At 43.6% G+C, this 13,679-nt stretch overlaps 1 protein-coding gene across 5 annotated transcripts in view; it reads right to left on the bottom strand.

The window, feature by feature from the left end:
- The window catches only part of NPAS3 (neuronal PAS domain protein 3), an 872,889-nt gene that overhangs the window by 279,176 nt on the left and 580,034 nt on the right, over positions 1–13,679 (bottom strand). The window lies entirely within an intron of this gene.

Below are 13,679 nucleotides of genomic sequence, written 5' to 3'. Positions count from 1 at the left end.
CAAAAAAATTCCACTGTATTGTATGTTAATTGCTTTAATTAAAAGAAAAGAGTAAAAGTACACCTATTTTAAGAATCCGACTTCCTTCAACCGGACTGAATGAATTCTACAGCACACAGAATGACCCCAGGCCCGCCTTCCTTCCTTCCAAATAAAATACAGTCTCTCTCAAACACCAGCGCACACATGAATGCATAACAACAAATAAAAAACCCCGGAACCAAAAGAACCCTCTTCTTCTGTTTGTGTTTTCCCTGAACCCATTTTATCATCATCTACTAGGCAGAGGAACCATTTTTCTAGGCGGAAAATCTTGCCCCTGCATTCTAAGCACCCTGCAAGGAAACCACACGCCGCCCCTCCCCCCTCTGATGACCACCCCATTATTTGGAGCTACTGAACGTCAGATTCCCCAGTTGCTAGCTGGTTGCAGAAGACTTTGCTCCTTTAGCAACAGCTCAGTTAGTACTATGATCTAACCTCTCCTTTTCCCATACTCCCTTTGCTTTCTTGGAACAAGTTGTCTTTAACCCTTGGACCCAATTTGAAGGCAATGGAAATAATTAAGACTGACATTTCTAGGGTTAAACGTCAAGTAGGAGAAAGAGCTGAAAAAGGAAATTCCCCAGCTTCTTAGTAATGAAAAGCTGAGGGTATACCTTCTGTGGCTGTCTGTGAGATGCTTTCACATCCGTGTGTCAAGGGTTTTTCAAACTGACAACTTGCAAATTTGAAATACAAAAATGCCCAAAGCGATATTTTAGTGGCTCAGGGAAACTCTTGTATGGGAAAAAGAATTCTAAAGTGAAACGTCTCTTGAAATCACACAGGGCCTGACCACGATACTCTAATTATGCTAATTGCTTCAATGCCCTTGCTTTATTTATGCTGAGCAGCTAAGATAAATAAAGGAAAATTGCTTTGGATCTAACTGTATTCATATCAGAATGCAAACTAGCCTGTGTTTGTTATGTGACTGCTGATCTGTTTACACTAAATTCTGCAGGTAATTGCAGTTTTGATTGCACATTTATTTCTAGCTGCACAGGTCCCAGGACTAGGTCTGTCTGTTTTTATAATTAAACCGTTTTGTAATATCTAAACTCACTAAAGAGCAAAATGATGCTTTAAGAATTTACATATTTTATGCGTTTAATATAATACTTTGGTGAACGGTGACAAAAAGAAGGGGAAAATAGTATGTTTACCAGTAAAAAATATTGGACAGCATGTTCTGGATTTGAAGAAACTCGAGACATCTGTTCCAAGGCCTGTTCCCCAAATGGGGCAGATGCCTGGTGCATCCCTGGAATCTGCGCCTCCACACACAGTTTCTGAACTTTCAGCTGCAACTTTCATATGAGTAAAATATGTTAATAGAACATGCTGCCACTTGTGATTCCTGAGACAATGGAATAGTATTTTACACCCCAATGTAATGGACGTGTTCTCCGTCCCCTGTTCAGAAGCTAAACCCTCATGGAATTGACATGGCTTTTGTTTTCTATTCCAGACCAGTGTTCTGGGGGTGTTCACTACGGTCATCAGCCTTAGCTTAGAACTCAGTGTTGATCCCAGCTTCCTTGGGATTTCACCCACAGCCAATACACTTTGGGGAAAAAACCAAAGCAATACGCTGAATACAGAAAAAAAATTTTCTCCTATATGAAAAGCCCACACGTTAGGATCACAAAAGAAAAGTAATTAATAACGTCACTCTTGCAAAGGTAGGACCCTGTTACCTTTCATTGCTTCTTCGCCCAATTCTGAAATAGTAATTCAGTCTGCCCTAATTAACGGAAAAGTTAGTATCAAGTCTATACAGACTGGCCTGCAAAGCTTCTTAACCTATATCTGAGCTTATTTTATGTAAAATATCCATGAGGTAGCCTGCCCTATGTGGCTCAGTGGTTGAGCATCGACCCGTGCACCAAGAGGTCACTAGTTCGATTCCCCTCAGGGACATGCCCAGGTTGTGAGCCTGATCCCCTGTGGGGGTCATGCAGGAGGCGGCCAATTGATGTTCTCTCTCGTGAATGTTTCTATCTCTCTCTCCCTCTTCCTCTCTCTCTATAATCAATAATAAAAGATTATTTTTAAAATAATAAAGTAAAATACCTTTGGGGCATGTTCTCAATCAATGCAGGCTAGTTCGAGCCCCCCGGAAGGCATCTCTGGTCTTCTTCCCACGGGGAAGACAGAGGAAGCTGGGGAAATGTTAGGACACGGCCACAGGAAAAGTCCCATACCTGCGAATGGTTACCATGTCACCACAGTGGCTGGAGCAAAGAGGGGTGCACCATGGCCCCTGAAGACCCTCCAAAGTCCTCCATCACTTAAAAAGAAACTTAACCCAAATATCAACGTGTGACAATTCTGCCTCGTGTAGCTGTGTGTTCAGGGTGGAGGCGTGGGGATGTGGCGGATGGAGTCAGAAAGCTCAAGCCCAACAGCTCTGGGTTTGAATGCAGGCTGTCTCCTAGCAGCTATGTGACCTTGGAAAAACTAAAAAGAATATATCTAACTACCTCCATCCTCAGATTCTTTAGGACCCTCCAAGGCTGTTGTGGGAATGAAATGATACGACGTGTGACCGGTACTCAGTTGGTTACGTGGCACTCAATAGTTATCAGTTGTTGTTACTGTTGCTATGTCCAGAGTTTAGAATCCTGGCCTGTGTTTCAATGACCTCAATCAGCACTTGGGACTGTGGTAGTTGTTCATTAAATTGTTAGAGGACACGGGGACGTTGGAATTACTGCCCCCTTGCTGGTGCGCCGGGGAACTGCACCTGTCTCACAGCCTGGTCCAGTGGTACTGGAAGCGCACTGGGTCAAGAGCATATTTGCTGACAAAAGCAGGCAGGATTCCTTAGACTACTTTCAAAAAAGGAGCTTTGTCCTCTTGGCAGCCTCCAAATTTGCAGACACATTAGGTCTACTGCTCCCTCCTTTCTATCATGTCCCTACTTGATCATGGTCTATTGTTGCATTTATCAACCTCGGCATAATTATTTATTAATGTCTCTATATTTCCCACTGGACTGTGAGTGCCCTTCAGGCAGGGATGCATCCTATTCTCCCTCCCCTCCCCAGAGCTTCCGGCTCCTCACACATGGCAGCCCAGAGACCAGCGAGCACGGCGTGCCTGTGAGCCCTGGTACGCATGCGGGGCTCTGCAATCGGGCAGAGTGGCTCAAATCCCAGCTGGGTGAGCGTGTTCGACTCTTGAGTCTCCACTTAATTCCTTCTGAATAAAAAAAAAAAAAAGAATTAAATTAAAAAAAAGATAATCAAGATAATCCCTTACCTTGGAGGGATAGTGTGAAAGATAAATGCCTCACCCATAATAGGAAATTTTTCTCTTGATTGTTTTCCCCTCAAAAAATCCTGTTGAAAACAATTTAGGGAACCAAAGCAAATAGACATTGTTTATTACTAAAAAGTTGTGGCAGAATTTAAGGCCAGGTTGTTCGCTTTCCTGGAGTTAGGACAGATTCCCAGATTCCTTGTGGTTTCTATTGAAAGAGACACAGCCCCCAATTTTTTTGCCACCTTCTGGCAAGCAGATCTGAATGTCCTTTAAAACCCAGCATTGTTCAGAGGGAAGCACCAAACACTTGCCTGGCTAGGAAATACAAATCCCCCCTTCCAAATACAAGTCCTCCTTTGTCCTCTCTACCCACCCCTGGGAAACCAGTTAACGAATAAACGGGAAGGCAGAGTTCTGTGGATTCATTCTATTTCAGACATAAATCCAGATTTTTCACCTAAGATGTGACCATGCATTTATTACACCAACACACTTATTCAAATCTTTCTGATTTTCAGTAACTCATGGTGAGTGTGTGTTTAGGTGTGAGCAATCAAACTCACATGCAGAAAGAAATGACACTTTTCTCGGAGGGAGCTGTGTGACAACTCTGAATAGAATGACCACGTGACTGAGAAAAAGGTAACATCTTGACTTATTTTGTTACATGTGAGGGCTGGGGCTTCAACATGCAAATCGTACAGCTGCTCTGGGCAGCGATGTCTTCCTGTGACCATGAGTCGGGATGGGGGCTCTTGCCCTGACTGATATCACAAGGCAGCCAGTTGCAGGTTACAGGACAGGGCTTGAAAGGGAGTCATTTCCACACCTGCCTCTGGGGAGTGCCCAGTGCATGGAAGACAACCCCTGAAAATGACTCACACCCTCAGTGTTAGCCTCAGTTACTAGGAGACGGAGTGGATAGAGAAGAGGAAAGTCAGGAATGGGGAAGGATACTGCTTTCAGGCAGAAGCTAACCAAAGGTCAAGGAGCCCCCTCATGGCCACATGTATCCAGAAAGGTGTTGCTAAACTGAGCATCGGTGTTTCAGGAATAGGGCTGCATCCGTTTCCTTAGCACAACTGTAACATCTGTGTCTCCTTTTGCGGTCTTTACTGTACATAGTAGGTGCTCAATGTTCATTGGATGCATCAAAGATCTGGAAGGACCTTGCTGGCAGTAACAAAAATGAACAAACATTAGTTTGCGTCAAATGCGTAACTCTGTCAACGCAATGAGGACGGCAGGGCTGGGGAGCCCGGGGAGCCTTCCATTGTCTGGCCTTAACAATGTCCCAACTCGGCTACTTCTCTTCATCCTAAACAATGTGCCTGGCTCTGCCAAGACGAAATTCTGACCTGGATCCCTTAGGTGAGAGGCACTAAATTACTAAGCCTCTGAAATGAAGCTATTACTGATATTGCATTTGCAGGATGCCTTCATATATATTCAGTAACCACGAGTTTGATTTTTTTTCTCCTGATCTCATAGCCACCTCTTCATACACTGCACCCCAGGAGAGCCCTTTACACTGATCCCCCATGACTAACAAGCTGTTTAATTCACCAATGGTTTCCTTCATTATTTTATGGGATCAGCCTGGAAGAGCTCAGTATCCATACTAAAATGTTTTTTTACAAGGACTACTCTAAGTATACTGTCGTTATAACCGTACCTTATATTAACCACATTCAGATATCCACCCGATACGTTGTTTTTGTTCTTAAAAAAAAAAGGTTTCAGAGGCTGTTATAAAAGATATTTTATAGAAAAAGAGAAACAGGAAAATGTCATCGAATTTTTTAGAATTATGGGATATTTATATATTGTGAGTTTATCTACTGATAATTCCTGCCCAAGATTGTCTGTACCCTGAAATGTAGCTGAAGTGTAAGTGAAAGAAAATCATTTCCATCTGATAGTTCTGAAAGGTCACGAGTGAAGAAATGCATCCCAGATTGGTTCCAGTTTGGTTCTAAGACTGGTACGTCGTTAGGGGACAGCATAGAAACTCATGTTCAACTGTGCTTGCCCTTCATCAATAATTATTTTAATCCTTTATATATAATCTGTTGAAATATATATATATATATATATATATATATATATATATATATATATATATATATATTTCTTTTCATTTCACCTTGTGTTTCTCCCTTTATTTTTTTCCTGACTTCCTGTCTCTCCATTTCATCGTTGTCTCTTCTCATTTCTTTTTGTCATGGTTTATTTCCCAGTTTCCTCTTTCATAATCTCTCATTTCTCCCTTTCACTATTAGTTATCTTGGTCTGGTAGCTTAAAAAAAAAAGATAAAATAAAAATTCCCAGATGACTCCAGGCTCCTGAATCTTACCCCTATTTCCAATGTCACATTCAAAACTTAGGTGTATTTATGTGTTCATGGTCAATAATTTGGTTACAGGTTTATAGAAACAACCTCTCCCCATTAGTGAGCTTTATGTGCCCTGTGACTTGCAGACATCTCTGAGCTTCTCCCCTCTGGATGAAGGTGGACAGCTGTCTGTCTTTATTTTGGAAGATCACAAATGTGATAGGATAAATTATTCTTTGAATGACTCAAAGACATACCAGATAGAACAAATGTCACAGAAAGAAATTAATCTGAAACGATTCTGTACGCGGTAGGAACTCACGTGGAACAGACTAAATTTCTACCCTCTGATTGTGGGACATTCATGCTGAGGTTCTTAATGCTTATTAGAAACCTCTTTTTACCTAGGGCAAAACTCTCAAGACACAAGGATGAAGTAAGGTCCATCCACATGTGGCCTGCCAGTAGTTATATGGCACAATGATTCCTAATGTATTGAGTTGGCTATTTCCACGCTGAGATGCAAAACTGAACATCCATGTTCTAATCTCCCAATCACATAATCTTGGAGATTCTGGTGATCTTTTCAGAATGATGACTGAACAATGCTTATACTTTGATGTTAGGACAAAACTAGGAAATGGGTTCCTTTTTCCCCAGTTTTTGTTTTTTTTTTAACATCATCAACAGTATATTTAGTGCAAAAACAATGACTATACCTTTTTGAGAGTGGTCAGTCATTCGATAAATAAAGAGGGTTATGGGTTGAACTTTATCTCCTTAAAATCCATATGCGGAAGTCCTCGGAATGTGACTATTTGGAAAGAGTGTTGCTGGAGATGACCGAGTTAATATAAAATTATTAGGTTGGGCAGTAATCCAATATGACTTCATAAGAAGGGGGGACTTGAGCACAACACACACGGTGGGAATACCATGGGCGGGGAAGGCGGGGCGGAGCGATGCGCCCACAGCAAAGGAGGGCAAAGGGTTGCAGCAAACTAGAAGCTAAGAGAGGCCTGGACACTTCCCTCGAAGGAACCAAACCCTGCCAAAACCTTGGTCTCAGACTTCTTACCTCTAGAACAGCGAGACTACACATTTCTGTCATTTAAATCAGTTTCTGATACATTTTATTTTATTTTTATTATTATTACTACTTTAAATATGTTTTTATTGATTTTTTTTTTAGAGAGAAAGGAAGGGAGAGAGAGAGAGAGAGAAACATCGATGTGAGAGAGAAACATCGGGGATCAAGCCTACACCTTGGGCATGTGCCCTGACTGGGAATCAAACCGGGACCCCTCAGTCCATGAGACGCTGCCCCATCCACTGAGCTGCACTGGCTGGGAAGTTTCTGGTACTTTTTAAAGGCAGCCCTACCAAACTAATTTGGATATTTATTTATTTATCCTCACCTGAGGACATTTCTCCATTTTTTGTTGTTGTTGTTGTTCTTGTTGTTCAGATAGAGTGGGAGGAAGAGAGAAAAAAGAGAGAGAGAGAAACATTGACATGAAAGGGACACATCGAGTGGCTGCCACCCACACGACCCAACCAGGGCCGGGGCAAACTGCAACTGAGGTACGTGCCCTTAGCGGGAACCGAACCTGGGACTCTTTGGACCACAGGCCGACGCTCTAACCGCTGAGCCAAACTGGCCAGGGCTCTATTTTTTTTCTCCCAAGGTCTTTTCTTTAATGTTCATGTTTCCTCTTTCTATCAGATATTACCCCAGATCCAAACTAGATTACTTTCTGTTTTCTCTAACTATGCTCCAGATTTTTAGCCCTCAATCCCTTGAGTCACACTGTTTTCTTTCTAAATCTTCCTTCCCCACTGTGGCTATCAAAATGATGCCAGTCTACCCACATCCATGCCTAAAGCCTTTGAACAGGAATCCTCTTCCCCTTCTAAATCACCAAAACACAGAATCTACACCAACTGTACTTTAGTCTGCCTTACCATATGTGTTGTTGCATGTGTTTTATCTTTCCTTCTGGACCATGAATAACTTCCTTTGTCCAGCTAGCTCAGAGTGCTGAGAAAAACGGGGTGCGGCTCAGAATATGGGTAGAATTGATTGTCACATGGCTCATGCCTTTATGGACATTCTAAGGAAGTAGTAAAGACACATCAGACATAATTCGTAAACACAAGTATTGCACATTTCCACATTGCATATGGATAGGCAACGTTCAGATTAGGGATCAAAGAGGAGTACGTGCTGATTAACCTGTCTTTCCTTTTTCCTATACAGCTAGCACTAGCCATTGATTGTTTATTTCAGCACCAAACGCACAAGTGGGGACAACATTTTCCTTTGCTTATTAATATACACAGAGGTGATGAATATAGGCAAAGAGGTAGGGTGGGATGCATACAGTAAAAGTGGCTAATGTTCTTTCTCTCAATTTTGCTATAAAAGACCATTAACGTATCTTTATAATGTGCTTTTCTGGGCCTAAACGTCTTTGTCTTGGAAGGGGGGTGGGGTACTATTTCCTACCTTGATCTTATTTCCAAGAGCAGGAGATGAATTTGTTATGCCCTCCTCGGCGCATGGCGATAGTTAGGAGGAGAGGCGTTTTTATTATCTTGTTATAATACAGAGAAGGTTGTATCAAACTCTTCCTGCTATGCTGCTACAGTTATCTGGAGAGGAACATTTCTCACCCACAGGGATACAGCTACACGACTTCATCAAATTGAAGGTGAACCCTGAAACATGGCGAGGGCGCTTCGAAATAACACAGGCGATCAGAAGAAGAAAAAACTCCTTAAAAGATAAGAAAGAAGGATTCCAATCCGGTATTAATAATTACCATTACTAGTCATCTGAACTAGGGTGCTCTTTTGTCCCCTGAAATGACATCATGTGTCACATCAATTTCTGAAGAAATTCTCCTCTAAATACCTTCGTTTGCCCATACAGTTACGGGTTTTTGCCACAAGGCTATGTCAAATATGAGCACTGAATTCAGAGCAAACACTATGCGCGCGTGTGTTTTTAAAGGCTTCTAAACCATATTAAATTTTCATCCATATAGGTACACAGAGACACATATTAAATAAACCCTCTACAAGAATAACCCGGCTAGAATTGCAGCAGGAGATTTCCAAAGGGCCGAATTTATTACAAATTAATCAAATAGTTAAGATGGATCGTAATGGATATTCCAGCCAATGTAAACCGAGAGGGAAAAAAAAGCAGCAGCAGCAAGTCAAGAGCCAAATGTTTCTGTTTTGATTTATTTAGCATTTCCGAGATGTTTCTTCTGTGGGGAACAATATGCAAGGCATTGGAAATTCAGAAGGCACATCTTTTGTGTACCATAAAAATGTGCTGCTAACCTACAATACCCTTATAGAAACACAATTCAATAAGAAACTCAGTTGGGAAGATGTCTCAATAGAACAACATGAAAAAAAATGGTCAATACAAGGATGATTTACTTTACTTTTACAAGGGATTTTGACGCCGTGCATAGAAATGCCTTTGGAACTTGTACAATCCAGATAAACAGAGCGCCACGTTTTTAATTCTTATACATCTCTAATGTGTCTCTCTGTTTCTTTCTTTTTCTTTTTTTTTTAAAGCAGATCATCTCTCCAAATCGTCACTTCTGTCAAGCCTATCGCTTGGGCAGTGTTGCAGCACTCAGCCCTCGGGGCAGAGATAAGTCTTCACCATTGTCACAGGGAGCGCACACACATTCAGCCATATCACGCTGAAGGGGAATACAGCACTTTGTAGAGGCAGAACTGACTCCTGCAGAATATCCTGAGATGCTTATCAAGCTGTTAAAGGAGACATCAGTCTTTTGTCTGGATTGCCCTTGACACATCCTCAAGGAAAGTATCTAGAAATTCTTTGTCTTCTGAAGAACCCTCAGACCTCTTAGGTCTAATGTAGGTTAAGTGCCCCACAGATCTGCCTAGAATAGAAAAAAGCACCTTCGCAAAAAAAAAAAAAAAAAAACTATCCTCAGACTTACCAGACACAAATTTCATGCACAGGCTAATTTGTAAGATCCTGTTATTTGAAGGAAGCAGCAGCAAAAATACGGGAGCATTAGACAAGATCGGTCTTGCACGGGAATAAAGCTGGAATTCTACCCTAAAATTTATCGGCTGCACCAATAACCTCTAAAAATCCAACAAGGGTAAAATGTATAAAGGTAAATTACCACATTATCATCCAATTATCATTGCTTGTTTTGTCAAGGGTAAACGACTAGCAGCATTCGGAGCTGGCTTATTGATTCACGTGTACAGTCCCCAGCACCCCACCCGAGCGGCCCTCGCCTCGCCCCCACTCAATAGTTCTGTTGATGCAGACCGTTTCATTGCATGTTGCAGGCTCTGCATAACTCTCCTGGACCATTTTGGAGGCATTAAGTGAAAACCGATAAATTGTTACAGATTATTGGGCACTGCAGAAGAAATAATTATGCTGCTTTTATTCCTGAAAATACAGAAAAATCACTGTGTTTAACTGTTGTCATCACCGAAACTTGATTCAATTCACAAACTTGAAAGGCACTTATCGCTGCCTCATGTTTCCTGCCCATTTTCTTCTCGGCGACATCATCCGACAGAACTTTACACACGTCTCCTAAGGATAAACATTTCCACTTTCACTTTTCTTCTTCCCACAGATAAATCACCGTAAATGCGGAATTCTTCTTATTTCATCACGGATTTTAAGAAAACAAACAAAACAAACCTCCCTCGGCAGATTAAACCAAACAACCGAACTCAGACAGCAGAGAGGCGGGCGCGACGGTGGAGATTAATGGGCCACGTTTCATCTCGAAGTGCTTTCATGGCATAAATAATACGGAAGGGTCACCTTATCCGACACTGTGTAACCAGGAGAAACACTCATTCCTGAGGGCGAGGGTAGGCCCTCTTTTCCCTGTAAGTGGTGACTCAGAGTTTCAACCCCGGTCCAGTCTCCTCCGGCTCTGCAAGCTAGAGATGGAATAAAGCAACAACACAGGAAACTCCTCTGAGTTCAGCAGATCAGTCCATCCTCTATTCAAACAGGAGTTGGGGAAAGATGTGGAAGAAGAGACAACAGCTGGTGAGGTCTCAGGTCTGACTGGGGCTCTAGCACTACTCTTGCTTCTGACTCACCTGAATGCGATCATACACTAGCACCAAAGGAGAGTGGAGTCCTCAGCTGGAGGTGAGACGGGTCCCTAACTTAGAAATGGACAGCCTAAGAAGGTGAGTGTCACGCTCAGTGGCGCCACCTTGCGTCACTGTAAGAAGCAGCATTCGCATTATTCGGATTCAAATACAAATGTGCCAGTTATTTTATAACAGATAGTCTGCTCAAATGAATGGCTTTATGAATACAAATGTATCTACTACACTAAGTCCTCATTTAACATTGTCCATAGGTTCTTGGCACTGTGGCAAAATGATGTAAAATGAGTCTGGCTGGTGTGGCTCAGTGGTTGAGCATCGACCCATGCACCAAGAGGTTGCCAGTTTGATTCCCAGTCAGGACACATGCCCAGGTTGTGGGCCCGATCCCCAGTGGGGGGCGTGCAGGAGGCGGCCAGTAGATATTCTCTCTAATTGATGCCTCTATCTCTCTTTCCCTCTCCCTTCCTCTGTCTATAAAATCAATAGAGGGGAAAAAAAGTTTTTTTTTTAAATGATGTAAAATGAAACCAATTTTGCCATAGGCTGATAGAAACAAGAGTTAAGTTCCTATGGCATCTCATCAACATTACAGCAAAATGACCAATGAGCGAAATGTTACTCAAGAACCTGCCATGTTATGTCCGTGAGGAAGCTGTGCTAAGCAACCATCCCGATCAAAGCTACCACTTTCTTGCTACTTCCGTTTCAAGTACCTTATATCTCACATCATCCACCAACACCCTTACAAGATATGTGTTTGTACTATTAGTCCCATTTTACATATGAGCACTCTGAGCTTTGGAGAATGCAGTGGTCCTGTGTCATATTACAGCAGGTGCAGAGGCTCTGACATCAAAGCCCATGCCCACGCCGCTCCACTATTCCACCCACAAGGACGTCGGGGGGAGCAGGCCGCACTTGGGGTTACTCACTGGACCTGTGCGAGGAGGCAGCGTAAGGAGCTCAAAGCCGAGGCAGACGCAGGAAAGCGACAAGGGAAGCAGAGGGAACAGAACAGGAGAAGAAGTGCAAACACAGCTCGGAGAAGGTCCTGGGAGGTCTGGACACCAGGCTGAGGAGTCTGACGAGAGGGATCAGAAGGGAAAGCAGGCAGAAGGAGAGGGACATCAAAGCACAACGACTCTGCGCGTGGGATGGCCAGAGACTTGACTTGAACCCCGAGGAATAGGCAGGAGTTAGCTGGAGAGATGAAAGGGTGGCGGGAGCAATTTTATTTTTAGCAGAGGCAGGGGGCACACACACACAATTCCTTGACACCCGTACGCACCTTGTGTGGTGGGAGTGGACAGGGACAAGGACCGAGTGCCACGCACTGCCGCGGAGCCCACGGCTGTCGCCCTGCCCGCCCGTGAACCTGGAACCCTTGTCCGATCGCAGGGAATGGAATGAGGGCCCAGGGGTCAGACTCCAGGGCTATCTTCATGCACACGGACAAAGCGCCTCGTTTCCAATAGCAAATTCAATTATCCACCCGAAGTAGAAAATCCTCCCTACCAGATGAACTGAACTCCGTTCCCCTGGGATTTACCTCTCCCCTGGCCCTTGCCGCCAGGGCCTCTGCACCGGGTCTTGAGCCCAAAGGAAGGCCTCCCACCTCCACAAGGCTCCTTGGCGTCCGAGCTGCCCGCATGCTCCGAGCACGTGTGTACTGAATCTACGGCGAACTTAATTGGGACGTGATATGTCACGTCATACCAGCATTCTCCGGCTATTTCATTCATTGCTCCCCAAGTGAGCGATAGCATCTTTTGCCATCAGTCAGGAACTGTTTCATCTGGTTTCGCTTTACAGTCTCTGGCACTTGGTGATGTCTGACAGCCGCCTTGGGCTGGCAGGACGGGCCTTCTACTGGCTCAGGTTAGTGTGCTGGGGGGAGCCCAGAATCTAGAATCAGGTTATGTTCCCTACGTTACACATTTGCTGAGCACCTCCTGTATGCCATGTGCTCTTTTTTGTGCCAGGAATGAAAAGGTCAATGGGAAACAAACAGCTTTACGGTGCAACAGTAAGGTGAGTGGTGGGAGCTAGGTGGGAGAGTAGATAGATAGAAAGACAGATAATGGTGATTTAACATGGTAAGTAGGCTAAGGGACTTGAACCTTTCCTGCCATGGGACATGATCAAAGCAAAGAAGGGTGCTAAGCTAACAGGGCAGGATCCGGAGGCTGCCAGAGAACTTTTCCTAAAAGAAATAATGTCTGAATTGAACCTTGAAGGAGAAGCCTTGCAGGTAAGGAAGCAGGAAACAGAAGGGTGCTCCCGGAGGAAAGAACAGCATAAGCAAGGGGCCTGCAACAGGAAACAGCAAGACGCCCGCGGGAAACCCCGCCCACGGGAAACCCCGCCCACGGCTCCCTTCGCTCTATTGGCAGGCGACTGCCCCAGAACTCAGAGCTTCCATAACTCCAGGATGCTGTACAGGTCTAACGGCATAAATCACGCGAAAGCCACACTGTAAACGGTAAAGCACCATGCAAATGTAATATAATTTATGACTATCATTTCAACAGTCTCCTGGTAAATTGGAAGAGGACTGCAGGGAATCTCAGAGGGATTGGATTGAGCCCGTCTGAATAGAGGCTGTTGACCCCTGCTTCAGGACGGGTCAGGAAGAACCCATCAGAAATCCAATTAAGATAAGCAAAATATAATTACCTGATTTAGAAGTTGGCCGATATCATGAACATTACCGTGTTTGTGTTTACTCTGCCAAAACCACTGGGGGGTTTGCAGTGAGCGCAGGAAGTCAATACCGAATACCTAATGCAAGAAGCCACAGCATTTCCTCCATCAACAATGTCAGAATTGTTTAATATTTATTCGCTACCTCCTTTATATTCAATACAGTTC

The sequence above is a fragment of the Molossus molossus genome, unplaced genomic scaffold (genome assembly GCF_014108415.1).
Source record: "Molossus molossus isolate mMolMol1 unplaced genomic scaffold, mMolMol1.p scaffold_m16_p_1, whole genome shotgun sequence".
NCBI lineage: Eukaryota > Metazoa > Chordata > Mammalia > Chiroptera > Molossidae > Molossus > Molossus molossus.
This window is presented reverse-complemented; position numbering and strand designations above follow the sequence as displayed.